The sequence below is a fragment of the Panthera pardus genome, unplaced genomic scaffold (assembly GCF_024362965.1).
Source record: "Panthera pardus isolate Hobbes unplaced genomic scaffold, ASM2436296v1 HiC_scaffold_6, whole genome shotgun sequence".
Classification (NCBI taxonomy): domain Eukaryota; kingdom Metazoa; phylum Chordata; class Mammalia; order Carnivora; family Felidae; genus Panthera; species Panthera pardus.
The window spans coordinates 82,426,512-82,454,178 of NW_026526991.1; the positions used below are offsets into that span (position 1 = coordinate 82,426,512).

Sequence of the window (27,667 nt, forward strand, 5' to 3'; positions counted from 1 at the left end):
ATATATAGATATGAAAACCTCTATTCTCTCATTCATCCTCCTGTTCAGTTGAATCTCCTGTGTACATAACACAGGAACCTCAGTTATTGCTAGAATATTGACAGTTTTCTTTTTCCTTCTTTCCCAAAACAACTTTCTGTGAAAACACCAGTGGGACTGTGTTTCTTTGGAAGTTCAGCTTCTGAAAATGGTGATATCTCATCATATTGCAACCTTGATGGAAGGACTTCTTATTTTCCCCTTTGTATGTTTTTAATCCCATATTCACGTTGCACCTAGATTTGCTGCTTTCATTAGTTCATATCACTTTTAATTTAATAACAGAGAATTAGACAGTTTCTGCTTCTTAGGACATTGCTAGTATTTCTCTTTCAATTTGTTTGTACTTGTCTCAACTTGTGCTCTCTTGGGTCCCAATACCAACTACATTTCCTATGTAAATGACAGCAAAAGGCCTCAGTCATTACTGCAGAAATGATTAAGAAAGAACTCCACATTTTGAGGCTTGTAAACCATAAAAAATACTACCATAGGAAATGATTCCCATTTCCTTGGAGAATTCAACAACATAGAAAGTTTGAACATAAAAGATTAGAAATCATCCTATCTCATTTTACTGAAGATGAATTTTTAACAGCACAGCAGAGTAATCTAATCTGCAAACATAAAATATGTCAGTACTATGAGTAGCTCTGATTCAAATGCATTTAGAGGCAAGAACCTAGACAGATAAATCTGCATAAACAGATTTGATGATTTTGAGGACAATACCTGGACGCAGTCCTTTGCATTAAGAAAGCAAATATTATTGCTGCTTTTGAATATTGCAAGCAAACTGGACAGGAATGAGCCAATCTTAAATCATGCCACTTATGTGAAGAAATTTTTTTAAAGGGTAGGCAGTAGCTGGAATTTTTTATTTAAGAGTTATCAATTTCGATGTTCAGGTTTGAATCAAGAAATATGGTCTTTAATTATAGACAGCTACTGTTTTTCTTATAATAAACAAGGGGCTCATTTCCTTGTCATAAGAAAGAGAAATAAATACCAAATTGTTATATATGCAGCATGGGCTATAAATAGAATATTTTTCTAGTGTCATTAGGTCATTTGTAAGTTTTGAAATCCTTGCTTTAGAATTACCATTGTCATTAAAACCTTACTTCTCAGGAGTGCTGAAATGCATGTGCTTCTTATCTGTACTGGAGTAAATGCTGTCATGCAAACCAACAACTCAAGGATACAACAATGATAGGAAGTTAAATGTAAAATAAAACTGTGAAAAACATCAACATAATGAAAGCTTAATGTACAATATGGTAGAACTCTTTTAAAGGGAAAAATAAAAAGCTGTGATGAGTCAGAAAATTAGTGTCTCTAAGAGAGTAGAATTGATAAACAATCATGAAAACAATTTTTCACATCATGCATCCTACAGACCTGGAACTTTTATCTTAAAATGGTCATCCTTCTTAGAACAAAGATGGTAGTCAGGAAGATAAGTAGTGATCGGCACAATAGACCATAGATTTTATAATTACCACCATGCTTTTGTAAGCATTTGTCATCTGAATATTTTAAAATCTATTATAATAAACATACTTGAGCCAGTCAAGCACAAACTTTCATACAATACACCCTTGCCTGTTATTTACTCATATAACTAATGCAGTAGACCATGCCCAGTTAAATGGAGAACATTCCCTTGTAACAGCACAGCTGCTGCCTGGGACAACCCACAACAAACCTGGCTGTAGCTGCCCCAGGAGTCCAAGCCTGAAAGAATGGTGATTTTACCTTGATATTCTGCTGAAACTTCCTGGAACCTACGAGGTTAAAATCTCAGAACATCTAGAAAGAAAACAGTAAGTACTGTTAAAACAATGCTGGAGAGGAGCTAATAAATTCTTCGGATTAACACCAAAGCCTGATGCAAATGAATTTAATCCCTTGATATTCAGGGAGAAATTAAAGCTAATGAATTAAATACGCAGGTCTTCTTTTGTTGCAATTCTCTTTTGCAAATATTGCAATAATCTTGCATTGTCAACATTATTGGAGAGCTACTTTCTAGCTATTTTGAACATATTTCCCTACCGAGCATCTGTTATGCTTAGCATTTTAAGTGCATTGATTAGTTCTCAAAATCCTGAACTTTTTCTTTCATAAAATTTTTATTTTAGGAAATAGACAAAAACATCTTGCATATATGTAAATGTCACTACCGATGTCTTTTAAAATAAACAATAAACTTAATTTTGCCATAGCTTATTTAAAGTTTTTTTTCCTGCTGTCTTAAGAAAGACATACTAACCATAGATTTTATAAGAAAGCAAAAAAGACTAGGAATTTTCAGACTTTTTCTCCAATATCAAAGTATTAGTAAGATGATAAGAAATAGGTTCTTATACTAAATATATCTGTTATTTTTATAGCCAAATGTTTCAACAAGATATTTCAAATCCTGAAATCATTCCCACTTATATGAAGTCAAAATATATATGTCTTAGGTCATTAATTCATTAATACTTTGGTGGATTATATTTAAGTAATTTGATGCATTACACTTACCATTGGTAGTAAGCAAAGGATTCAGAAAAGGACAAGCTAGTTGTTGTGAAGGGTTGTCCTGATGCAATATGGATTTATACTTAGGCTAGAGCCCTGCCTTTTAACTAGGGAGGGGGCATATTTTTGGTTTTGTAATGTAGCTTGAGGTGAAGGCAGACCATGTCCCTTTTCCACCACCACGTTTTTATTTATTTTATTTTTATTTTTTATTTTTGGGAGAGAGAGAGAGCAGGGGAGGGTAGAGAGAGAGGGAAACAGAGGATCTGAAGCAGGCTCTGCATCAACAGAGAGCCTGATGTGGGGCTCCAACTCATGAACCGTGAGATCATGACCTGAGCCAAAGTTAGGTGTTTAACCAAGTGAGCCACCCGGCGCCCCTCTACCACCAAATTTTTAAAGAATTAGTATTTTAATGACAGCAGTTGTAGGACTGATTGAATTGTCAGGTTAAATTTCTTAATCTAGGTTCACAGGGACCAGCGATTATATTATTCAGAAAAGTCAGTGGGAAGCTGTAAGAAAAGATTTTTCCCTAGAGTGTGTAAATACTGTACCCAATAAAATATTCAAAGATATTTTAGCCAAGTTTCATTAGATACAGAATTCCTTAATTGGAATGCATGGTGCGGTGAGTGTTTAGTCTACCTACCGCATTGTGGATGGATGGGTTCATTTGGGTTTGTAAGAATTATCTGGAAGCCTCAATATATCAATACTAGCCTCTAGGTGAGAAACTACATTGCCTGGAATTATTTTATGTGCATCAGTGAGAACCGTATAAGGAAGCCTTTAAAAACCTAGGATGCTAACAATGGTTTCTTCTCCTCCCCACTCTTCTTTTTTCTTTTCCTTTCTTCTTCAGTTTTTAAAAGCATAAATCCTTCCCCAGGGCAATCAAGGGAATGGTAAGCAGTCTCCACCATTTGTAAACTTTTAAGTGCTTGGGGATGTTCTAAAAGGCCTGGTGTCAGAGTGCTCTGTGTGCTTTCCAAAAGATGAATTTCTCACCACACACTTTATGCGAGATGGTCCTGAACAATAGAATGATGACATCCTTCCCACCTCCTGCACCAGTGTGACACATTGTCTCACCTGGTTAACTAAAGACTAGAAAACACTTCCTTTAGAGCTGATAATTCAGTGCCCTAATCAGGGGGTTTTCCCAGGAGACAGAGTACTCAGGCAATGCTGAGTCTATTCACATGGCCTATATTCTCTGGCATTATTCAGTACAATCCTCAAGTGCTTAGTGTTAAAGAATTGGGCTGCTTTTCTTTTCAGTTACTTATATCAAGAATCATTTGACTAATCCAATATGGTTTGGGGAATAAAACTAGATTTAGAGAAATATCAAACCTCTATAGAATGTTTTATTAAATTCTTACCTCTCCTGGAAGGACTTAAGTCTTAATGAGTCATATTCTAAAAAGGAGAATAGCATTTAAAAAAGAAGCAGGAAACCAATTTTCCCAGTTTAAGAATACAAATGAAAAGGATTATTTTTTTTTCTTTGAGTGAGAAGTAAGGGCATTAGAGTTAATAAAATCAGTTTAGTTTATTTCAGTTCTTACCAGTTCAACAAATATTTACTGAGCATTCACAGGTACTAGCATCAAATGAGGTGCTGGGGATACCAAGATGAAGAAGATACTGTCTCTTTATTCAAGTAACTCTGGGTCTTACGGGTGAGACAGACACACAGATGGACACTTCCACAAATATGGTAAGGGCTGATTGAGTAGTTCTCAGGGTGCTCTGGAAACCCACAAGAAGGAATCTGAATTTAACCTAGGAATGGATGCTGTCAAATGGGGATAATGCCTGCACTGTGTTTATGGTATGAAAAGGAGGTTTCAGGCTAAAAAAAGTCTGAGGTGAGAAAGGGGAAAAGAAGAACTCTGGTTGGGGAGACTAGCAGGCAATTCAAGCAGAAGGGACAAGGTGAGAAGGATGGGAAGATACAGAATAGGATGTGCTAATTGGAGAACTATGATCAGCTGTGGACCATGAGTAACTACTATGAGGAGAAGGATGGTAGAGGGACAGATCCACTCAGAGTACTGAGGGCTAAGGCACTTGGACTTCAGTCTATAGGTATTGGAGAGAAATAGAGAGGGGCTGAATGTTACAGACTGTGAAGGGTTTGAGATTTTAATCACTTTGCAAGCTAACAAGTTAGGCTGTTAGAGTTTCATAAATGCTTGGACACAAGACTCCTGGGTCAGAGACAAAGGATTTTGTTACTCATGACAGGGTGAGGTTCAAATTCATATGGTTTTCCTTCCATGGGGGCAACAGGAAGATGGGCCCAGGTGGATATTGTGCAACAGTGGTTTTGCATCACAGCCAAGAGACCCAAAGCTCAGAATTCCCCAATATTTTATAAGGAAGATGTATGCAAACTTGCCCAATCTTTCCCTGGGGGAAGAGATTATTTTTATTATACTGTGTACAGCAAAAAAATCTGTTCTCTCCTAGAGGGAGACACTATATTTTCTAAGGATGTTTGCCATACAAATATTCTTGAAAAGATAATCTGGAATAAAAGCTTTCAATGCCTCTGCTCACAAGATGTGCAAGAATGTTAGAGACCTGTGAAGAGTTTTCCACAACAGTATAACAATGAAATGTGTGTTTTAGATGTATCATTCTGGTAGTAGGTGAGTGATGGGGGTTGGGAGATTGTTGCAATCATCCATTTGAGAGCCTAAGTTTGAGAGGTGGTAGGAATGAATTTGAGAAATATATAGGAAGAAAAAATAGGTAGCTTTTGCCTTCTGAGAGAGGGAATGATCTAAGATAGGAGCCAGCAAACTTCTTTAAATAAAGGGCCAAATAGCAAATATTTTAGGCTTTGTGGGCCATATGGCCTCTGCCTCACTCCACTGTGCCATTGTAGTAGAAGGGCAGCCATCAACACATATAAATGAATGGGTGTTGCTGTGTTCCAATAAAACTTTAGTTATGAAAATATGTACATGGAATGTAGTTTTCCGACACCAGGTCTAGAATAAAACTCTAGGTTTTTGTTTTCTTATGACTAAACAGACAGAAATGCTAATAATTGAGAGAAAAGGTTTAGCCAATTTTGTTAGTGTGAGTTAGAGAGTGAGGAGATGTGGTTTTGAAGTTTTGAATTTAGGAAAGTAAGAAGTATCCAGGTATAGATGTTATTAAGCAGATGGATATAGGAATTTGAAGTTTAAGACAAGGTCAGTGTTAGAATGATTTAGAAGTTCTAAGCATATAGGTGGAAGTTAAAACCATGGAAGTGAACATCATCATTCAGTGAGAACATGAAGAGTAAGTAAAGAAATGGACCAAAGACAAAACCCTAGGGATCACCAATATTTAAGGGTCAGGCTTAAATTAGGAGGTACTCCAAAATTTCTTAAGATGTGACATCTTATTGGTGTGTACTTGTGTGTATGTGTGTGTGCATGTGTGTGTGTGTGTGTGTGTAAAGAAGGAATTAGAGAATGCATTTCAATGATAAAACAATCCTCCCCAAGACCTTCAATTCTGAAAACACCCCAAACTGTGTCAGTCATTTATTCTTCATCAGAATAATAAAAAACTTCTAAGAAATTTCAGAGGCACACTTATACTTTTCTCTTTTCAATTTGTGATTTTGAGAGTAAAGTTAAAACTGAGAAGGACGTTGATGAGTCATAGTGAAATCCAGATTACTTCCATTAGAATACAGTTTTTCATTTCATCCAGTAAAGGCATACAGGTAGGTTTGTTCCAGTTTTCTCTTCTGAATAGAAGTACAACTGCAGTTATTAGTTATTCATTTATTTGGGCAGTCACTTAGCAAATATTTAATCAGCATCTACAATGTGCATAGTGAGGCACTGAGGAGGATAGAAACATGAACAAGACACAACCTGCCTGGGTTTAAACACAATAGCGACATCAAGTAGAATGTGATCAGTGGCTCAAGAAATGGCCACTAAAACCATAGCAACGTTATTGGTGTGTTTTCTCTGCTACTCTTTGTAATGTGTAGAAACTTCCAGAAAAAAACATGAACCCATGCTTTTAAGTCATAGTGATCTATGGGTGCAGGAAGGGGAAACTGTAAATAAAACCACATGCTTGCACATTCTCTTCAGAAGAGTTTAGAGGGATGAAATTCATTCAATACTATTGCAATCTATTTGAGCTGTAAGAATAGTTTTCTTTGGTAGCTTGTTAAATATACTCACATTACAAGGGTAGAAAATACCTAATTAAAAAAAAATTAAAAATCATGTGGTGAGATAATGATTGTGTTTACACACACACAGTGAGTTTGACTTTGGTTCAAACAACTATTTTTTTAATCTATATGACAACAATTTAAAATTTTTAAACATATTTTTAAATTAAAAAATCTTTTGAAGTAGTTTAGGGTTATGTAAAATTCAAACAAACAAAAAGAAAGCATTTTTTTTTTCTTGCTTTAGCTCCAAAATGGAAGACTCTAATATTTAGTGGATAGGGTAAGTTATATTGGCACAGGAGTTTCCTATTGCATAATCATTGAAGAACAAGTCAAACCAATAATCAATTTCTTTATGTTACAGGCATATATCTATATTTGAATCCTGAACGAATTCATGTATTTTCGTTCTTGAATTACAACTGTTTGGATCAGATATAATGTCTTGTTTACACCAATGAAATTTGTTTGCTTTGAGTATATTCTTTGGTGGTTTGTTGTGAACTCTATGGAGAATCCTGTAGTTTTTAATCCTCAATTTTTATTTTAATTCAAATAATTGAAGAAGCCCTTAGATTATTAAAAGCTATTACATGTTCAGTAGGAGGGTCTTTGATTAATTCTTTTGAACATTCATTATGGAAATAGTGTTAAATCACCGCTGAGTTTAGGCACTATATTTTACACAGCATTTGCATCTGTAAATAATCGTGATTGTGAAAAATGCCTGTTTGTGTTCATGAAAGTAAATTTCCTTGATCCACTAGTTAGATAACATATCTGACAAGGCCTTTGGTGAGTGAGTTCTTTCAAGGATCAAGAGATGTTGGCTTGATGGGCTAGCCACTCACTGCCACCCGTCTCCATTATTTTGAAAGCCTACTTGGAAAATGAAGGCTAACTTCATAGCAGCAATAACCTGGTCCAGTATGATCAGAATCTTATATTTCTTGCCAACTCACATCTATTCCTTAAAGAAGAGGGTAAATTTGTGTCATCTTGAGTGGATCAGAATAAAAGAGGATTGTAAGTGAATAAAGATGTATTTGGAAGTTTCTCCCATCAGTTTTAGTACAAAGCTTAATGAACAGTATTACCTATACTCAGTTCTCACGTATATATGATCCTAATGTTGCCTCACAAGTGCTTTATATGTTGTAGTTTCTGCCCTTCCTCAGATCTTCTGTAGAAAGTATCATCTGAGTAAGTGCAAGTGCATCTTCATTATAACTCTAAGTTTGTTGCTGGAGTTAATTTTGCCTTCATTAGGCTGTGAGTTTGTCTGGGGAGGGACTGCTTCTACTGCTTCCTTTACAACTCTCCTGATAGCAAGACAGGTGCCTATGACTGGGACTTAGTAGGCATTACTGCTTGTTTGCCATCAAAATGTTAAGGTTTGTTATTAAGAAGCAAAGAGCCGAGATTTAAGGTTAGTTGGAAGCACAGGTTGAGGCCAAACGATAGAAGGGCTTATCTGCTAGGCATATTTGGACTTTATGATTTTTGGGGGGCAAGAGAGAGATGTAATAGTAGCTGTGCTAGAGGTGGCCTAAGCACTTGGGAGGCAGAGAGTGGGTAGTGGAGGTTAGGGGGTTGGACCAGGCAGTATGCAACTGTTGAAGTTTAGGCAAGAAGAATCAAAAGCCCTAAGTACAGATGACAAATATCACAGTGAAGGAAAACACTAATCGATGAAGTCTGAAGGAAGAGGTTAGATTCAGAGTGGGGAGACAATAATTGAGCAAAAAGAGAAAAAGAACGTTTTAGTTTTCTAGAAACATTAATGGAATTTCAGTTACTGAAATATTTTTGACAAAAAGTTCATGTCTTTCTCAAAAAAGTGAATAAGTTCATTTTTCACTCCCTCCCTTCCCTCCCCACCTTCCTCCTTTCCCTCCTTCTTCTTTCCTTCCCTCCCCCTTCCTTCTTGCCTGCCTGCCTGCCCTCTTTCCCTCTCCTCTTTCTCCTCTTTCTTCTTCAACAAACACTGTCAACAAATCCTAAAGTTTATTACCTCTGGTTTCATTTATTTCACATTTCCCCTTTCCCTGGTGTCTTAGTTTGAATTTATTGATTTGAAATTGTCTTCTTTTGGACTATTCCTTCTGCAAAATACATTATGGAACTTAAAATTAGTGACCCAGAATTGTTTAAGAATTTCTTCCCTAGAGGTTTATTTTTTCCCCTAAGATAAATATGCAGAATTTTACTAGATTTTTGAAGAGTTCATTTTGTTCCATGATTTCTCTGCACTTCCACCCCAGAGGTCAGGAAATGCTCTCAGGTTCTTCTGAGATAATGCCTCCTAAATAATGTGTAAGTCTCTATAAATGTGACCTGGAAAGGTATTGCTGGAGACAATTATGTGTTGCCTGCTTTCATTAGCATGGCCTGCCTACTCTTGTCAGACCCTTCTTCCCTGTTCTCTGTGTGTGTACATGTGTGTATGGTTTGATGAAAGTGGGGTCCAGGGATCCAAGAGGTAGGAGGCAAGTGAGGTGTCATTTATCAAAGTATTAGCACAGTGGGCAAAAGCACAGTGGGCAAAAGGACAGTGGTGCTAGAATCTAAATTGAGGCACCAGGCCAAAGTCTTCATAAAGAGAAAGAGTTTGATAAGAAGCAAAAAACAGACAAACGAACAAAAAAACCCAGGGGTACCTGGGTTGCTCAATCCTGCTTAGAATTCTCTCTCTCCACCTCTCTCTGCCCCTCCCCCACTCATGCTTTTTCTCTCTCTCTCAAAATAAATTTACAAACTTTAAAAAAAGAAACAAGTGGGGGAAGGTGACATCAAGAGAGCAGAGCTTGAGAGGTTCTGGAACTGTAATGCAGATATTGAAGTCACTCTTTAGAAGGCACTAGTATCACTCAGCAAGGTGGCTAAGTTTACTTAAGGGATTGAAATGGGGTGGAATTACCTTTTCTGGTCCAAAATCGCCAAAGCTATGAAACTTAGGAAAAGCATCTCTCCAAAATACCTCATTTTTTTATTTGGAGAAAAGGGAGAGACAGGACTCCTTGTTTTATAGTCATTATAACTCACCAACTTACTTAAATCTTTAATCAACTTAATTCCAGAAAGGAGAGAATTGATTGAGCTGTATGATTTTCAGAGACAACATGTTCTTGGTAAATTGAAGATATACAGCTTTGTAGTGTAAATCTCAGTCTCTGGAATCAAGCAAACCTCGCTTTGAATCTTTGTTATTTATAAACTTTGTGAACTTGGACAAATTTCATAAACTCTGCAGGCCTCTATTTCATTATCTGTAAAAAGAAGGTAATAATAATAATACTGATCTCTTAGGATTTGGGAGATAATTTAATGAAATTATAAAGTGCCTGGAGTCATGTGAGACATAGAGTAAATGCTCAATAATGTTAGTTATTGTTACCATTATGATTACTTTCAATATAAATTTTTATTTTCTGATTACTTTGATACCTAATTACCTCAATTATATCTTTAGTATAAAGAATGGAATTGGATAAAAGATCATCTATATTCCCAAATAATTTCTTTTATTTCAATCTAACACTGGGTACAAATTGTTCAAATGAAAATAGTTGGAATTAAATACAATAGAGTAAATATTTTCTAAGTGGACCATTGTTGGATCTATTTCCGTACTCAAATGTCATGGAGATGGAAATGTTATTCTTAAACACATGTATTCAGTCCTATGTCTAAAATTTCAATATACTAGAGTCAGCTGTCTAATAAGTTAGCAACATTTTTTATTATTCACTAAATACAAATTACCTTAGCAGGTACTGTGTGAGAAATGAGAAAGAAATGCAAAATTGAGTTTTGGTCACAGAGCTCCTATTGCCAAGTTAAGGAAACAGAAGATAAATACACAGAAAAATAGAAGAAAATGTGTAAATGAATACTTTAATAGACAAATAAGTGAAAATAAGAAATTTAGAAAATAGGCACTGTATCCTTTACATATAGTTGGACATATATGGATAAATAATTTTACTTTCAGCTTTTTTCTTAATGTTAGCACATAATAATTTACCCATATCATTAAAATTTTTGTTCTTAATTGTTATTGACAGTTTAAACAACTTTGTTGAGATGTAGTTGACATACCACACAATTTGCCCATTTAAAGTAGATAATACAGTGTTTTTTAGTATATTCACAGTTGGAAAACCACCACCACAATAAATTTTAGGACATTTTCATCACCCCCAAAAGAAACTTCATACCCATAAGCAACCAGTCCATTCCTCCTATTTCTCCCCAACCCTTCTTCAGCTTTCCAGCCCTGGGAAACCATTAATCTACTTTCTGTTTCTTTAGATTTGCCTCTTCTGGATATTTAATATAAATGGAATTATAAAATGTGGGGCCTTTTATGACTGATTTCTTTTACTTACATGTTTTCAAAGCTCATTTATGTGTGGCATGTATCTGTACTTCATTTCTCTTAATTGTCAAATAATATTCCATTGTATGGAAATACTGTGCTTTATTTATTCATATATCAGTTCATGGGTATTTGGACTGTTTGTACTTTTTGGCTGTTATGACTATTGCTGCTTTGAACATTTGTGTGTAAGTTTTTGTGGAGATGTATGTTTTCATTTCTCTTGGGTATATACCTCAGAGTGAAATTGCTGGATCATATGGTAACTATATATTTAACATTGTGAGGAGCTGCCAAACTCTTTTTCTAATTGACTGCATACCATTTTACATACTCTCCAACAATGTATGACGGTTCCAGTTTCTCTACATCCTTGCCAGTATTTGTTATTTTCTGTTCTTTAAAAAATTAATAAAATCATTCTGGGGAACTGGTTTTGATTTGCATTTCACTAAATACCAGTGATGTTGAACATTTTTTAATGTACTTATTGGCTCTTTGTATATCTTCTTTGAAGAAATATTTATTTGAATTCTTCACTTATTTTTTAATTGTGTTATTTATCTTATACTTTATCATACACACACACATAGATATGTGTATATGGATATATATATATATATATATACACATGGATATATACACATGGATATATATATATATATATCCATACACACACACACACACATTTACATGTACATATGTGTATTCTGGATACAAGTTCTTTATTAGATATGTGATATGCTAATAGGTTCTCCAATTCTATAGATTGTCTTTTCACTTTCCTGATGGTATTATTCACAGCATAAAAGTTTTTAATTTTGATGAATTCCTATTTATTTATTTATTTATTTTCTTTGATCAGTTGTGCTTTTGGTGTCATATCTTAAAAGCCTTTGCTTAACCAAAGGTCACAAATATTTACTCCTGTGTTTTCTTCTAAGAGTTATATAGTTTTAGTTCTTACATTAAGGTCTGTGATCCACTGTGGGTTAATTTCTGTATATAGTGTAGGGAAGAGGTGCAACTTCTTTTTTTTTTTTTTTTTTTTGCATGTGATATCTGGTTGTTTGGTACCATTTGTTGAAAAGACTACTCTTCCCCTCCATTGAATTGTTTTGGCTAGCTTTTCAAAAAGCAATTGAGTATCATTTCTGTTTCATTGATCTATACACCTAGCTTTGTCAGTACCAACCGTCTTGATTAAGGTAGCTTTGTAGTATGTTTTGAAATGAGGAAGTATGAATCCTCCAAGAACTTTGTTCTTTTTCAAGATTGTTTTGGCAGTTCTGGGTCCCTTGCATTTCCATATGAACTTTAAAATCAGTTTGTTAATTTCTGCAAAGAAAAAAATTCACCTAGGATTTTAATGGGAACTGCATTGAATTTATATATCTGTAAATACTTTTATTTCTTCCTCTTCAGTTTGGATTCCTTTATTTATTTATTTTTTCCTTCTTGACTAAGTGCCCTGTCTAGAATTTCCAGCACAATACTAAATAGAAGTGATGAGAGTGAATATTCTTCTCTTGTTCCTGATTTTAGGGGGAAAGCATTGTCTTGCACATTTAAGTAAGATTTTGGTTGTGGGTTTTTCTTAGATTAGTTTGAGGAAGTTCCCTTCTGTCCCTAGTTTGTTGCTTAAAAAAAAAAAAAAGGTATGTCCGGCTCTGTGCTGACAGCTCAGAGCTTGCAGCCTGCTTTCGATTCTGTGTCTCCTTCTCTCTCTGCTCCTCCCCCATTCATGCTCTGTCTCTCAAAATTAAAGCTAAAAAAAAAAATTTTTTTAAAAAGGTGATAAAGTTTTGTCAGATGCTTTTTATGCGTCTATTGAGATGATAACATGGTTTTTTTCCTTTATTTTGCTAATATGTTTATATGTTGCTAGATTTGGCTTGTTTTTTGGGGGATTTTTTTTGGTCTATATTCATAAGAGATACTGGTTTCTAGTTTTCTTGTAATATTTTGGTCTACTTCTGGTAACAAGGTAATACTGGCCCCATAGAATGAGTTCTGACTATTCTTTTACATACATGCATTTTACACTTTTTTTTAAACAAATCAATGCTCTCATTTTAGCTTCAATAGTCAACCACAATTTAGAAAAACCAATAAAAAAAGTCTATTATATTTATCACAGTTTTACTATTTAGTTGCTCATCCTTCCCTCTTGATGTTTCAGGATTCCTTTTTTATTATTTACTTTCTGTTTCAGGAACTTTCTTTAGTCATTTTTTGAAGCAAGTCTGTTGGTAATAAATTCTTTTTGTTTTCCTTCTTCTTTCTAATATCTTGATTTCCTCTTCATTACTGAAGGATATTTTTGCTGGATATAAAATTCTAGGTCTACTGCTCTTTTCTTTCAGCACTTGGAAAATGTTATGCCACTTTCTACAGGCCTTAATAGTTTTGGTTGAGAAATTCCCTGTAATTTGCATTGTTTTTCCCTGATAGGTAAGGTGTCATTGTCTCTTGCTGCTGTAAAGAATTTTTTTATGTGTTTGGTTTTCAGAAGTTTGACTATGATGTGTCTTATTGTGGAATTCTTTGAGTTTCTATATGGAATTTGCTCAGTTTCTTGAAAATGTCTGTATTTCACCAAATGGGGGCATTTTCAGCAGTTGTCTAAAAACTACTTTTTCAGCCCTCCCTCTTTCTCTTCTCCTTCTGAGACTTCAATGACATAAACGTTAGATCCTTACTTGCAGTCCCACAGTTCCCTGAGGCTCTGTTCATTTTTCTTTTCAGTCTGTTTCTCAAATTGGTTTATTTCCATTATGCTGTCTTCAAGTGTGCTGTTTTTCTCTGTGTTCTCCATTCTTCTGTCGAACTTATCTACTGAGTTTTTCTTTTCATTTTTTAGTTATTGTATTTTTCAGTTCTAAAATTTCCATTTAGTTCTAATTGATATCAAAATTTTTTTCTATTGTTTTCATTTGTTTCAAGCATGTTCAGCTTGTTGAAGTATTTTTATGATGGCTGCCATAAAATCCTTGTCAGGTAATTCCAACATCTGTTTCCTCAGTGTTGGGCATCTGTTGTTTGTTTTCTGATTCAAGTTGAGATTTTCCTTCTTCTTGGTATGACAAGTGACTTTTGATTATTTCCTAGACATTTAGAGTATTTTTAAAGTTTATTTATTTATTTTGAGAGAGAGAGAGAGCAGAGAGAGGGCATTTATTTTGAGAGAGATGGAGAGAAAGAGAGAATCCCAAGCAGGCTTCACACTACCAGTGTGCGTAGTCCAATGCAGGGCTCAAACCCATGAACCATGAGATCATGACCTGACCAAAACCAAGAGTCAGAGACTTAACTGACTGAGCCACCCAGGCTCCCCTAGAGTATTATGTTTTGAGAATCTGGGTCTTACTTAATTCTGCTGGCTCAGAAGACTTTATCTGACACCATTCCAGAGGAGAAGAGGGTGGGAAGCTACTCCCTTACTTGCAGGTAATTGTGGAAGTCTAGATACTCCACCTGGTCTCTGTTGATACCCAGAAGGGCTGAGGGAGAGTCCTATGACTGATAGGTAGTCAAAGGAGTCAGCCTTCCCACTAGGCTACCAGTGGCATCACCCTGGCCTGAGGGAAAGGGGTGTCTCATTACTATTCCCTACTTGGTGTCTCCACTGACACTGCTGTGGTAGAGGGGTGCCTTGTTACCAGAAAGTAGGAGTATCAGTCTACATGGCCTCCACTGGGCTATGTGGACCACCACCCTCACTTAGTGGTATTGGTGGAGGCCAGGTTGGAAGCAGTAACAAACCACCCCTCTCCCTCAGGACTAGATGGATCGAGAAGGGGTGGTTATTATCTAAAAGTTTTCTATCTCACTAGTCTATTCTTTTCCTAGTACTTTGGTTAGAGAGAAGTGGCTCTTCCTTGGGCCTCTTTGTTTGCTTGTGCCTATTGGTACTTACAGGTTACTATTTCCCCAGCAAAAGGAAAACCCAGGTAACTCACTGCCATGTCTTTTTCAGGTCCTGAGACAGTTTACTTTTTCTCTAGTCTTTCAAAGTCTTTTAGGTTTTTTTAGATAAAATGTCTAGAATTTTAGTTGTACTTCTTTTATACCTATCTTTGAGCCATAATTCATAACTAGTGAATATATAAGTTGATTCTAACTTTTGGTATTATATTTACTCTTCAGTGAATATCTTTATGACTAAAACCTTAGGGTAAGTGGGAAGGAAACACTGACCTGAACAATGTGAATATATTTAAGATTTTTGACATATTTTGCCAAATTTTCAGAAAGAACATACCCACATGTACTTTCATCAGCAGTGTGTAAAATTACTCACTTCAGAAGATTATCCTAGCCAATTGGGCTTTATATTTTTCCCCAATTTCATAAGTGCATGTTGGTATGAGAGCTAAATTTTTATGATGGTTTTGAAAGATATGAAAGATTGCCATCATTTATTATAAAATAATTCACCAAAGAAAAGTTATAAGAATAATAACATCACCTTTTGAATGCTTAAAAGTGCCACGCACTCTGCTGAACATTTAATATTTTATTCTCATAATAACTTATGAGATGACTATTACAATCTCCATTTTTATGAGATTTAGAGAATAGAGGTAATTTGCTTAGGTCACATAATTATTAAGTGGTAGAATTGAAATGTAACCCAGTTTTCCAGTTTCCCGTAGCTCCAAAACCCTTGCATGGATTCATTGTGGGCAGCAATAGTGAGCTGATTTGTCTAAATGATTAACAGCTTCCTTAATTGTCATAAATGAAGGACAGAATTAGAACATTAGAACATTAGAAAGGAATTTCTCAGTATCAACAGATGACACACAGGAAAAACTATTCAATCCAGTGATTCCAATTTCACTGTACAGCTATGAATAATTGGTATTGGAGAAAACCATTCAAAGATGTCAAATTTTTCCCTTAATTGCAGACTATTAAAAACCTTCAAATCAATACCTAGTTTAAAAATATATGAATGATTTCTTTCATACAAACTGCATTCTAGAAATAATGATCAAAGCTGGCAGAAAATTTATTTCACACAAACTACATTCTAGAAATAATGATCAAATCTGCCAGAAAACTAGTGGAGTTCTAGCAAACTGGGATTTGGGTGGGATTGGCTGTGACCAAGCTTTATTACCCTAAGAGATTAGGAAAAAGATCTTTTACTTTTTAAAATTTTTCACTCAAGTCTTTTAAGGATGGGCCATGATTTCCATTAGAGCTCCTTCTATGATGAAAATGCTTTGAAATCCTCAGAGGAATGAGACGGCTATATATTGCCTTTCCAGTCTCATCTCATATAACAATGACAACTTGAATCTGAGCCAAGGGAATTATAACAATTGCATAGAGTCAGATAGCAGGGAAACCAAGTTTTATTCCTCACACCTGGACTGTCATTAGTGAACCCCTATGGAGAGTCTCAAGAGTATGAAGAATGTCATAAATTAGTGTAGGTGACCTGTATGCAAAATGGACAGAGGTGTGGAGTTACTATAAAAGGAATATTTATCTAATAATTTAGATGTCTTATTTGAGAATATGTTGGTACATATGTATATATAGATAAATTGGCCAAACCTGAAAGCTTCAGTTCAGCTAATTTACCACAGTTTATTAAGTTGATCCTAAATAGGGAAAAATCATTTATTTCCAGTTGCTGTTCTATGGTATTTTTTGAGCAGACCAGATATGCCCTTTTTGTCACCTGTTAATTAAAAGGTGTGGAGGGGTGCCTGGGTGGCTCAGTCGGTTAAGCAGCCGACTTCGGCTCAGGTCATAATCTCCTGGTCCATGAGTTTGAGCCCCACGTTGGGCTCTGTGCTGACAGCTCAGAGCCTGGAGCCTGCTTTCAATTCTGTGTCCCCCTCTCTCTCTGCCCCTCCCCCATTCATACTCTCTCTCTGCCTTTCAAAAATTAATAAATGTTAAAAAAAATTTTTAAAAAGAAAAAATAAAAGGTGTGGAAATGATGAGGCCTCATTAGACATAAATCAAGTTATAATGAAAATGCTGAGATCTAATTTTAATGCCTGTTAGTTGTAATGAGATTTTGATAAAACACAAATGCTATTTAAAGGATGAATATCATATTATTAATCAGAATTCCTGGTACTGTTAATTTCTATTTTTATATTTAATTTTTGTTAATTAATGAACACTGCATTTATTCAGAGAAAAGATAATACCCCCCCCCCCCATTAAGTGGCTTTTTCATACAAGCTAAAAAGAAAGACTAACCCTAATAACCACCTGTGGCAAATAGCATGTATTCACTTGAGAAAGTGTTTCAGGGAAATCTTTTGCCTATAGAATATTGAATAGAATGATTATATATGCATATAATACATATATATGTAAAATAATATACATATTATGATATACATATATATAAATTGCTTGTTCTCTGTACCTTTGGAAACCATTAAACATTTTCTCGAGGTACGGAAGCCTGTTATCTCCGTTTCTTCATAAATTATTGAGAAAAAATATATGAGTAACATTTCAGGTGTCATCTCCATGCTAGGATGACAGACAATGCAATCCATTTTGACCTCGGGATGAAAGTTAACTCAACCTTGATGAAATTTGTTGAAGATAAAATTAGGAAATGTAGTCAAAGTATGAAAAATGCAAAAGAATCTGATTAAGTTTTGCTTCCTTTAAAGAGATGAGATTTTATATGTAAGAGCTAGAGTAATTTATATTCAATACATATTTATTTGTTGTACTCAAAGTTGTAAATAAAATATTTGTTATTGAAAAAATAATGTAAAATTTGGAGAAATGATATATACAATTAAAATAATTCACAACATATTTAGTTGGTAGACCATACCTGTCTATAGTTTATAATACTTATGTATGGCTTTGCGTGTGTGTATACATATATATATGTATGTATGTATATATATATATACATATAATTTTTATGTTGGAAGATAAGAAATTTTGAAAGTAGGCTTCGAGTTACATGTATTTTAACTACTTTTGGAGAAAAAAAATTGATGGGTATAGCTTTGAAATTGACACATTTGTTTTTTATCCTATTGGGAAACTAGGTGAAATACTGGGAGAAAATATTTACAGCTTATATATTACATTTAATATAAAAGAATATGTGCAAAGTAGTAAGAGAAAAAGAAACTCATTGAAAAATTGGAAAAAAAATATGAAAATGAAAAAATAATTTAACTTCTATTGTAATCAGTGAAACTTAAATTCAGATAGGAATGAGATACGATATTTTGCCCATTGAATTGGCAAAAAAAAATGTATAATATCCAGAGTTGGTTGTTAAGGGTATGGGAACATAGGTGTTGTTGACAGGAGTAGCAAATGGCATAGCTTTTTAGAAAAAAATTTACAGTATATAAAAATTGTAAATGTATACTATCCGTTAACATCATAATTTGACTTAAAGAACTTATCCAAATATACATACACATGCACAAAGATATATGTATGTGGATGTTCACTGCAGCCTTATTCATAAAAAAAAGGGTGATTTCTTAATGTTAATTTATAGGGTGATGATGGCAAAAATCATGGTTTTGTACACTACTATCAATTCATTAATCAGGTAGCTTTATATTAGGGTACCACATAATTCATTGTTCACACTTGGCTACTTTTGATGGTGAAAGAGGACACTATCAACAATTAATCTGAGAAAATAGAATAAATCTATACATACAATTGCTGAATTCAGTATGTACTGATGTGGAAAAAAGTTCAAAACATACTGCTATATAAAGAAAACACTTTACAAAAAAATTATGTGTATTTGTGTGTGTGTGTGTGTGTGTGTGTGTGTGTGCGCGTGTATCTTCCAAAACTAAAGCTCTGGGTGTGTATATTTATGTAAATGCATAGGAAAAGGATAGAAAAATATGTACCAAACCACTAATATTTGTTACTTCTGGGGAGGAGGATAGAATTGGGGAGAAGGATGAAGGCAAACTTATCCTTTTAATTCTATGTCTATATTAATTGATTTTTCATACAATGAACAATCATTTATGTATTATAAGATCAAATAGCAATAAAAACCTTCCAAAAATTAAGACCACTTAAAAAGAGCCTTTGAATGCATCACCCAATAATTTAGTTTTGTTAATTGTGATGATTGCTTCAGCTGATATGGTCACCTTCAAGTGAGGACCCTAAGATGTCTAACCACAAAGCTGAGGGCAGTGTAATTAGTCTCAACAAAAAGCTTTCTCAGTGGTAATGAACAATGAGAATTTTGTTGTTACTATTTAGTAACAACTATTAACAAATAATAGAAAGCTGTGGTTATGAATAATCAATCACAGCTGCTATATCATGCTAAAGGATTTAATATAGCTCTATAGTCATTAACTGTCAGGTGAAGACTGATTATAAATTTATTATGAACCAGGTTCAATTTATGGTGTCTTATATAAAGTTCTGTGTTCATGGAAACAGTTTAGACAATAAATGACTTTTCTAGTAGTCTCCTGATGGAAAATACAATAACTAACTAACTGCAGGATTCTTTCCATGGTCATGCTTTTGCTGTTCAATCCATTAGATCTTTGGAAGAAACACCATGATTGACAGTCATGCTGAACCAGAATTTTATTCATTTGGTTTCTACCAGTGTTCTAGGCCCCAGAGATACAGAAAACACTAAACATCCCTGCTCTCTTGGAATTACTTTCTAGTTGTGGGAGAGTAGGAGATAGATATTAAACAAGATAAGTAGAATATAAAGGTTATTAGTTTATAATAAGTGTTATGGAAAAATTAAAATTGGCCAAAGAATGCTAAGTTAGAGAGATATTTTATTTATTTTTTTTTAATTTTTTAACGTTTATTTATTTTTGAGACAGAGAAAGACAGAGCATGAACAGGGGAGGGGCAGAGAGAGAGGGAGACACAGAATCTGAAACGGGCTCCAGGCTCTGAGCTGTCAGCACAGAGCCCGACGTGGGGCTTGAACTCACGGATCGTGAGATCATGACCTGAGCCGAAGTCAGACACTTAACCAACTGAGCCACCCAGGTGCCCCTTATTTTTTTAAAAAATGTGATAAGGTTTCTTAAATTCTACATATGAGTGAAGTCATATGATATTTGTCTTTCTCTGACTTACTTCGCTTAGCATAATACACTCTAGTTCTATCCACGTTGTTGAAATGGCAAGATTTCATTCTTTTTGACTGCTGAGTAGTATTCTAGTGTGTGTGTGTGTGTGTGTATAACATTTTCTTTATCCATTCATCAGTCAATGGACATTTGAGCTCCTTCCATAATTGGCTATTGTTGAAACACAACGGATGAACATAGGCGAAGGGGAGGGAAAATAAGATAAAAACAGAGAGGGAGAAACCATAAGACTCTCTTAAATACAGAGAACAAACTGAGGGTTGCTGGAGGGAGATGGGTGGGGAGTGGGCTAAATGAGTGATGGGCCTTAAGGAGCACTTGTTGGGATGAGCACTGGGTGTCATATGTAAATGATGAATTACTGGGTTCTAATCCTGAAACCAAGATGACATTGTATGTTAACTAACTTGTCTTTAAATTAAAAAAAAATAAAATTAAAATAATTTTTAAAAAGCCCTCTTAACAAAAAGTGATACGGTAAGGAAAAGACACGAAGGAGGTGAGGGAGCAAGCCAGGAGGATAACTGGGAAACAAGAGGAGCAAGCATGCTTTCAGACTTTGAGGAACAGCAAGAAGTCTGACATGGGCACCCCAGAATGAGGGAGGGGAAAGAGTAGTAGGACTTGAAGAACTGAAGTAAGGGAGTCACATATCTGTTCTTGTAGGGCCTTATTAGTTAGTAAAAAGTCAGTAAAAGGACTGACTCTTACTCAGAGCAAGATGGAAAGACATTGAAGAATTTTACTAGGAGTGAGATGATTAACTTACATTCTAACAGGATCGCTCTTCAACCTCTTCTACCAACTGCTTTCATCCATTTAAGAAGCCAGCTCACTAGGGTTCTGACTGATTATTAAATTCTTTTAGAGCATGTACTTCCAGGTAGGAGTTGGTAAAATGTGTGTTTAAAAATGTACTTATGTTTAGATCTTAATCTCAAATGACTACAAATGAAAACAACATTAGGCAATTTTTATCCAGTCCATGGAACGAGAAAGTCACAGCTTTCATTCACATATTCTACATATTGTGTAGAAATTGAGAGAGAGAAAATTTCTTCATCTGCTTTTTTTTCCATCTCCATTGTCCCAGCCCTGTCTTAGGACAACATCATTTCTTCACTGGATGATTGTGGTCCTCCTCCCAACTGGTTAGAGTTCTTTGAACTAAACTTCTCTTCTGTCAATACCATAGTTGAGATGTCATTTCTTTTCTAGAGCACTACAACAGCTTCCCCTAAACTGTGTTTCTGCCTAAATTCTCATTCTGCCTTCAGTTATATTTTTAATTGGGTTATCAGAGAACCTTTTCCTATTATGGAAATGCTATTCTAAGTGTTTCAGTGTCTACGTAGAGGGTGCAGGTTAAAGTCAAACTCCTTAGGATGGCATAGAAGGTTGGTGATCTTATCTAGTCCTGCCTACCTCTATCTTGTCTGCTGACCTCATCTCACAGTATCTATGTTCATCTTTAAAGACCTACTTACTTCTTGGATGTACTGTGGTTTCTCTCGTTTCCATGCTACTTTGCACATGCTATCTCCTTGGTTCACTTTTAGTTGTCACTCAAGATTCAGTCCATGCTGCTACCTATTTTGGGAAGTAAGAGCTATCTGCCTTTTCCACATGCAATACGGTACATTTTTCAATTATCATAACTGTTGATTTACTCTATAGGTTTATAAACTATTTGAGAGGAGAGTCTAAATTTTATATCTTTGTGTTTCCAATACTTAACATATAGCAGGTAATAAATAATTGATCTCTGAAGGAGATGAAGAGAGTACAATGAAGAACAAAGTAAGGAGAGAAGATTGGTATGTAATATAAACATGATCTCTGTCCTGGATAGTAAAGAGAAATGGAATAGAGATGCCAATAATTGACTGAGATTATGTGAGGCAAAATAAACTTGGCCAGAGTTTATTAGCCACTTAAAAAATGAGTATGTTGAAGCAGAACTTGAAAGTTATGGTTTGTTTTACTATTATTGTCACGAGTGTTTGAAATAAAGACTTTTACAACACATACACAAATCTGTTAGATCTACATATTTATATGTTTTTTCCCTTAATATTCCAAAGAATATAAAGACATCATGGTGGCTTCTTCATAGCTTGGACTAGAGGAATAATTGATCATCTAATAGCTGTTGCTACAATGATTCAAGATCTTTTACTTCCCCTGGGATTCCATTGTACACTTGCAAAGGAGACATGGGAAAGTACTTTTTGTGATAAAGTCTGTGACAGTTATGGAGATGGGCATAGATTTTTTTAAATGCATTTATTTAATTTAACAAATATTTGACCACCCACATGGACCAGGAGCTGACCTAGGTATTGGATACAATTTTAAATTAAACAAACTTGCAGCCCTCATGTAACTTGATTTAGAATGTCTTCAGTTTCCAGAGTGCCTGGGTGGCTCAGTCGGTTGAGCATTCCAACTCTTGATTTCGGCTTGAGGTCATGATCTCACACTTTGTGAGTTCAAGCCCTACATCGGGTTCTGTGCTGACAGTGCGGATCCTGTTTTGGATTCTCTCTCTCCCCTCTCTCTGCCCCTCCCCTGCTCTCTCTCTCTCTCTCAAAATAAATAAATAAATAAACTTAAACAATTTTTAAAGCTTATATTAAAAAAAATAATGCATTCAGTTTCCATTCTATAAATGACCATGGGGACATGGGAGTAGAAATGATGTTGGACCAAAAGATTCAACAGATCTAGTTTGTTCTTGAAAATGGCAGGAAAGTGAAAGAAATTTGAAAGTTTAGTTTTCTGTCACATCCCTGGAAAATTTCCTGTAGAGCCTGAACTGAATGAAATGAAAATTCATTCAGCCCAGTTTCTCCTCTGTGGATATGCTTCTCTCATGAAACAGACCTATTTACTTTCAACACAATATTTCATAATTCTGCTTTGCCTGAATTCCTTCTCTCATAGATGGTTTTTCTGTGTTGGAATTTTCAGAAACTCTTGCTTTTTTTTATCTTTATGAATTAACCCACTTTATAGTTGTTATAAAATATTTGAAAGGATAGTGATACTACTCCCAACCAATACAGTGACATATTGAGGATATATTAAATCTCCTTCATTTATATTGAATTCATTAAGAAACTTAAAATGCTAAATAACCAGTAACTTTTGCAACCAAATTACAGGGCTAATTGAATTATCTGGTAATAGCAGTAAGGAATCATTTGTCACATTTGGCCCATTAGTTCTTTGACATTCATAAATATCTAAAAGTAGCCAGTTGCTAGGTCATCACAATAGCAGCAATTGGAAGTTATAGATCATGTGTTAAATAGTAAATGGGTACAAAGATTTGGTCAATTCAGGTATCTGAAGTGACTTACTGATTTTTTAAAAGGTTTATTTTTACTTATTGTGTGTGTGTGTGTGTGTGTGAGAGAGAGAGAGAGAGAGAGAGAGAGAGAGAGAGTGACCAAGTGGGGGAGGGGCAGAGAGAGAGGGAGACAGAATCCCAAGCAGTCTCTATGCTGTCAGCACAGAGCCCGATTCAGGGCTTGAACTCAGAAACCATGAGATCATGACCTGAGCCGAAATTATGAGTTGGACGCTTAACTGACTGAGCCACCCAGGCACCCCGAATGACTTACTGATTTTAGTCTTTGTCTAATCATCAGGGAGGATCTCGTATGATATTGCCAAAAAAGGTTGAAAAGAATGATTCAGAACTAGGGTCATAAATAGCAAAGTGTGCGGGAGCTGGTGTCCTTGGCCCTAAGGTCAACATTGTATTGTTTATGACATATTTTTTCTACTGCTATTTTATCTTACTCTTTATATTGTTTTTTATATTTTAAAAATTTTAATTCCAATATAGCTGACATACAGTATTCTATTAGTTTCAGGTATACAATATGGTGATTTCACTATTCCATACATAACCCAGTGCTCATCACAACAAGTGCACTTATTAATCTTCATCACCTATTTCACCTACTCCCCCGCCTGCCTTCCCTCTGGTAACCATCAGTTTGTTCTCTATACTTAAGAGTATGTTTCTTGGTTTGTTTCTCTCTCTCTCTCTTTTTTTTTCCTTTACTCATTTATTTCTTAAACTCCATATATGAGTGAAATCATATGGTATTTGTCTTTCTGTGACTTATTTTGCTTAACCTTATACTCTCTAGCTCAGTCCACGTCAAATGGCAAGATTTAATTCATTTTTATGAATTCATTTTTATGAATAATGTTTTATTATATTATTTATTATATTATTATATTTATACAAATTACATATATTTCACCTTTTCTTTATGCAACTATCTATCAATGGACACTTGGGCTGCTTCCATATCTTAGCTATAATAAATAATGCAGCTCTAAACATAGGGTGCATGTATCCCTTTGAATAAGTGTCTTTGTATTCTTTGGGTAAATACCCAGTAGTGCAATTGCTGGATTGTAGGGTAGTTCTATTTTTAACGTTTTGAGGAATCTTCATATCATTTCCCCTTGGCTGCACCAGTTTGCATTCCCACCAACAGTGCATGAGGATTCCTTTTCTCCTCATCCTCACCAACACTTGTTTCTTGTGTTTTTGATTTTTGCCATTTTGACAGGCGTGAGGTTATATCTCATTGTAGTTCTAATTTGCATGTCCCTGATGATGAGTGATGTTGACATCTTTTCTTGTGTTTGTTGGCCATCTGTATGTCTTCTATGGAGAAATGTCTATTCATGTCTTCTGCCTATTTTTAATTGGATTATTTGGTTTTCTGGGTGTTGAGTTTTAGAAGTTCTTTATAGATTTTTGGATACTAACCATTTATTAGATATGTCATATGCAAATATCTTCTCCCATTCCGTATGTTGCCTTTTAGTTTTATTGACTGTTTGCTGTGTAGAAGTTTATTTTTTTATTTTTTTTATTTTGAGGTAGACTTAATAGTTTATTTTTTGCTTTTATTTCCCTTGCCTCAGGAGACATATTTAAATATCCATATCTATGACCAATGTTAGTTAGAGACATTACTTCTGGTGTTCTCTTCGAGAATTTGTATGGTTTTGGTCTCATGGTTAGGTTGTTAATCCATTTTGAGTTTATTTTTGTATTTGTATAATAAAGTGGTCCAGGGGCGCTTGGGTGGCTCAGTCAGTTGAATGTCTGACTCTTGATTTCAGTTCAGGTCATGATCTTAGGGTTGTGGGATGGAGCCCCACATCAGGCTCTGTGCTGAGCATGGAGCCTGCTTAAGATTCTTTTTCTCTCTCCCTCTGCCCCTCTCCCCCACTCACACTCATTCTCTCTCAAAAAAAAAGAAAGTTGTCCAGTTTCATTCTTTTGCATGTTGCTTTTCAGTTTACCAACACCATTTGTTGAAGATTGTCTTTTCTTTCCTGCCATAGTAAAAATTGCCTATGTAATTGTGGTTTTATTTCTGGGTTTTCTATTGATTACTGATTCAATCTGCTTACTGATAATCAGTCTGTTCAAATTTTCTATTTCTTTCTGCTTCAGTATTGGTAGGTTATATTTCTGGGAATACATCCATTTCTTCTAGGTTGTTCGATTTGTTGGCATATAGTTTTTCATAATATTATTTTATATTTATTTGTATTTCTGTGATGTTGGTATTTGTCCTCTTCCATTTGTGATTTTGTTTCATTTCTTTCTCTCTCTATTTTTTTGAAATAAATCTTGCTAGAAGTTTATCAATTTTGTTTATCTTTTCAAAGAACCAGCTCCTGATTTCATTGATATGTTCTATTGTTTGTTTTTTTAGTTTCTATATCTTATTTATGCTCTAATCTTTATTATTTTCTTTCTTCTACTGACTTTAGGCTTCATCTGTTGTTCTTTTTCTAGTTCCTTCAGATGTAAGGTTAGGTTGTTTATTTGAGATTTTCCTTGCCTCCCGGGGTAGGCCTGTATTGCTACAAACTTCTCTTGCAGAACTGCTATTGTTGCATCCCAAAAGGTTTGGACCATTGTGTTTTCATTTTCATTTGTTTCCATGTAATTTTTAATTTCCTCTTTTATTTTCTGGTTGACTAATTGATCATTTATTAGCATGTTATTTAACCTCCATGTATTTGTGGTCTTTCCAGATTCTTTCTTGTGATTGACTTCTAGTTTCACAGCATTTTGGTCAGAAAAGATACATGGTATGACTTAGACCTTATATTTGTTGAAGCTTCTTTTGTGACCTAGTATGTGATCTATTCTGTAGAATGTCCCATGTGCACTTGAAAAGAATGTTGTTTTTTAGGATGGAATGTTCTGAATATATCTGTTAAATCTATCTCATCCAGTGTGTCAAAGGCACTGTTTCCTTGTTGGTTTTCTGTTTGGATGATGTGTTCATCGATGTACATAAGGTGTTAAAGTCTCCTACTATTACTATATTAATATTGATTAGTTCCTTTATGTTTGTTATTAAGTGTTTTATGTATTTGGGTGCTCCTATGTTGGATGCATAAATATTTACAATTGTTATATCTTCTTGTTGGATTGTACTCTTTATTATGATATAGTGTCCATCTTTGTCTTCTGTTACCATCTGTGTTTTAAAGTCTATTTTGTCTGAGATAAGTATTGCTACTCTGACTTCCTTTTGACATTCATTTGTATGATAAGTGTTTCTCTATCCCCTCACTTTCAATCTGCAGGAGTCTTTTGGTCCGAAATGAGTCTCTTGTAGGCACCATATGTATGTGTCTTGTTTTTAATCCATTCTGTGTCTGTATGTCTTTTGATTGGAGGAGCATTTAGTGTATTTACCTTCAAAGTAATTATTAAAAAAGTTTTTTTTAGTGTTTATTTATTTTTGAGAGAGAGAGAGACAGAGCACGAGTAGGGGAGGGACAGAGAGAGAGAGAGAGAGAGAGAGAGAGAGAGAGAGAGAGAGAGAAACAGAATCTGAAGCAGGCTCCATGTTCTGAGCTGTCAGCACAGAGCCTGACATGGGGCTCGAACCCATGAATCACAAGATCATGACCTGAGCCAAAGTCGGGTGCTTAACCAACATAGCCAACCACGTGCCCCCAAAGCAATTGTTAGCTATGTATTTATTGCCATTTTGTTACTTGTGTTGTGGTTGTTTCTGTAATTTTTCTCTGATCCTTCCTTATCTTTCTCTCTTTGACAGTTTACTGTTTTTCTTTAGTGATATCCTTGGATTCCTTTCTCTTTATTCTTACATATCTATTAGTGGCTTTTGATTTGTGGTTGCCATTTTATATAACATACTTCTACATACAGTAGTCTATATTAAGTTGATAGTTGCTTAAGTTTGAACAGATTCTTTACTTCTCTCCCACCTAACACGTTTTAGGTATTTGGTGTCATATTTTACATATTTTTATTTTGTGAATTCCTTGATTGATTTTTTTTTACATAAGTAC

At 34.9% G+C, this 27,667-nt stretch overlaps 1 protein-coding gene across 8 annotated transcripts in view; it reads left to right on the plus strand.

Moving 5' to 3' along the window:
• LMNTD1 (lamin tail domain containing 1) overlaps positions 1-27,667 on the plus strand; it is a 443,253-nt gene that overhangs the window by 64,775 nt on the left and 350,811 nt on the right. Inside the window, exon 2 of one of the 8 annotated variants that reach the window (XM_053894899.1) lies at positions 1,715-1,865. The exons of the other annotated variants lie outside the window; for them this stretch is intronic. The gene's annotated coding sequence lies outside the window, so the exon portion shown is untranslated. The remainder of the gene's footprint in view (positions 1-1,714; positions 1,866-27,667) is intronic. 8 annotated transcript variants of the gene reach the window in all.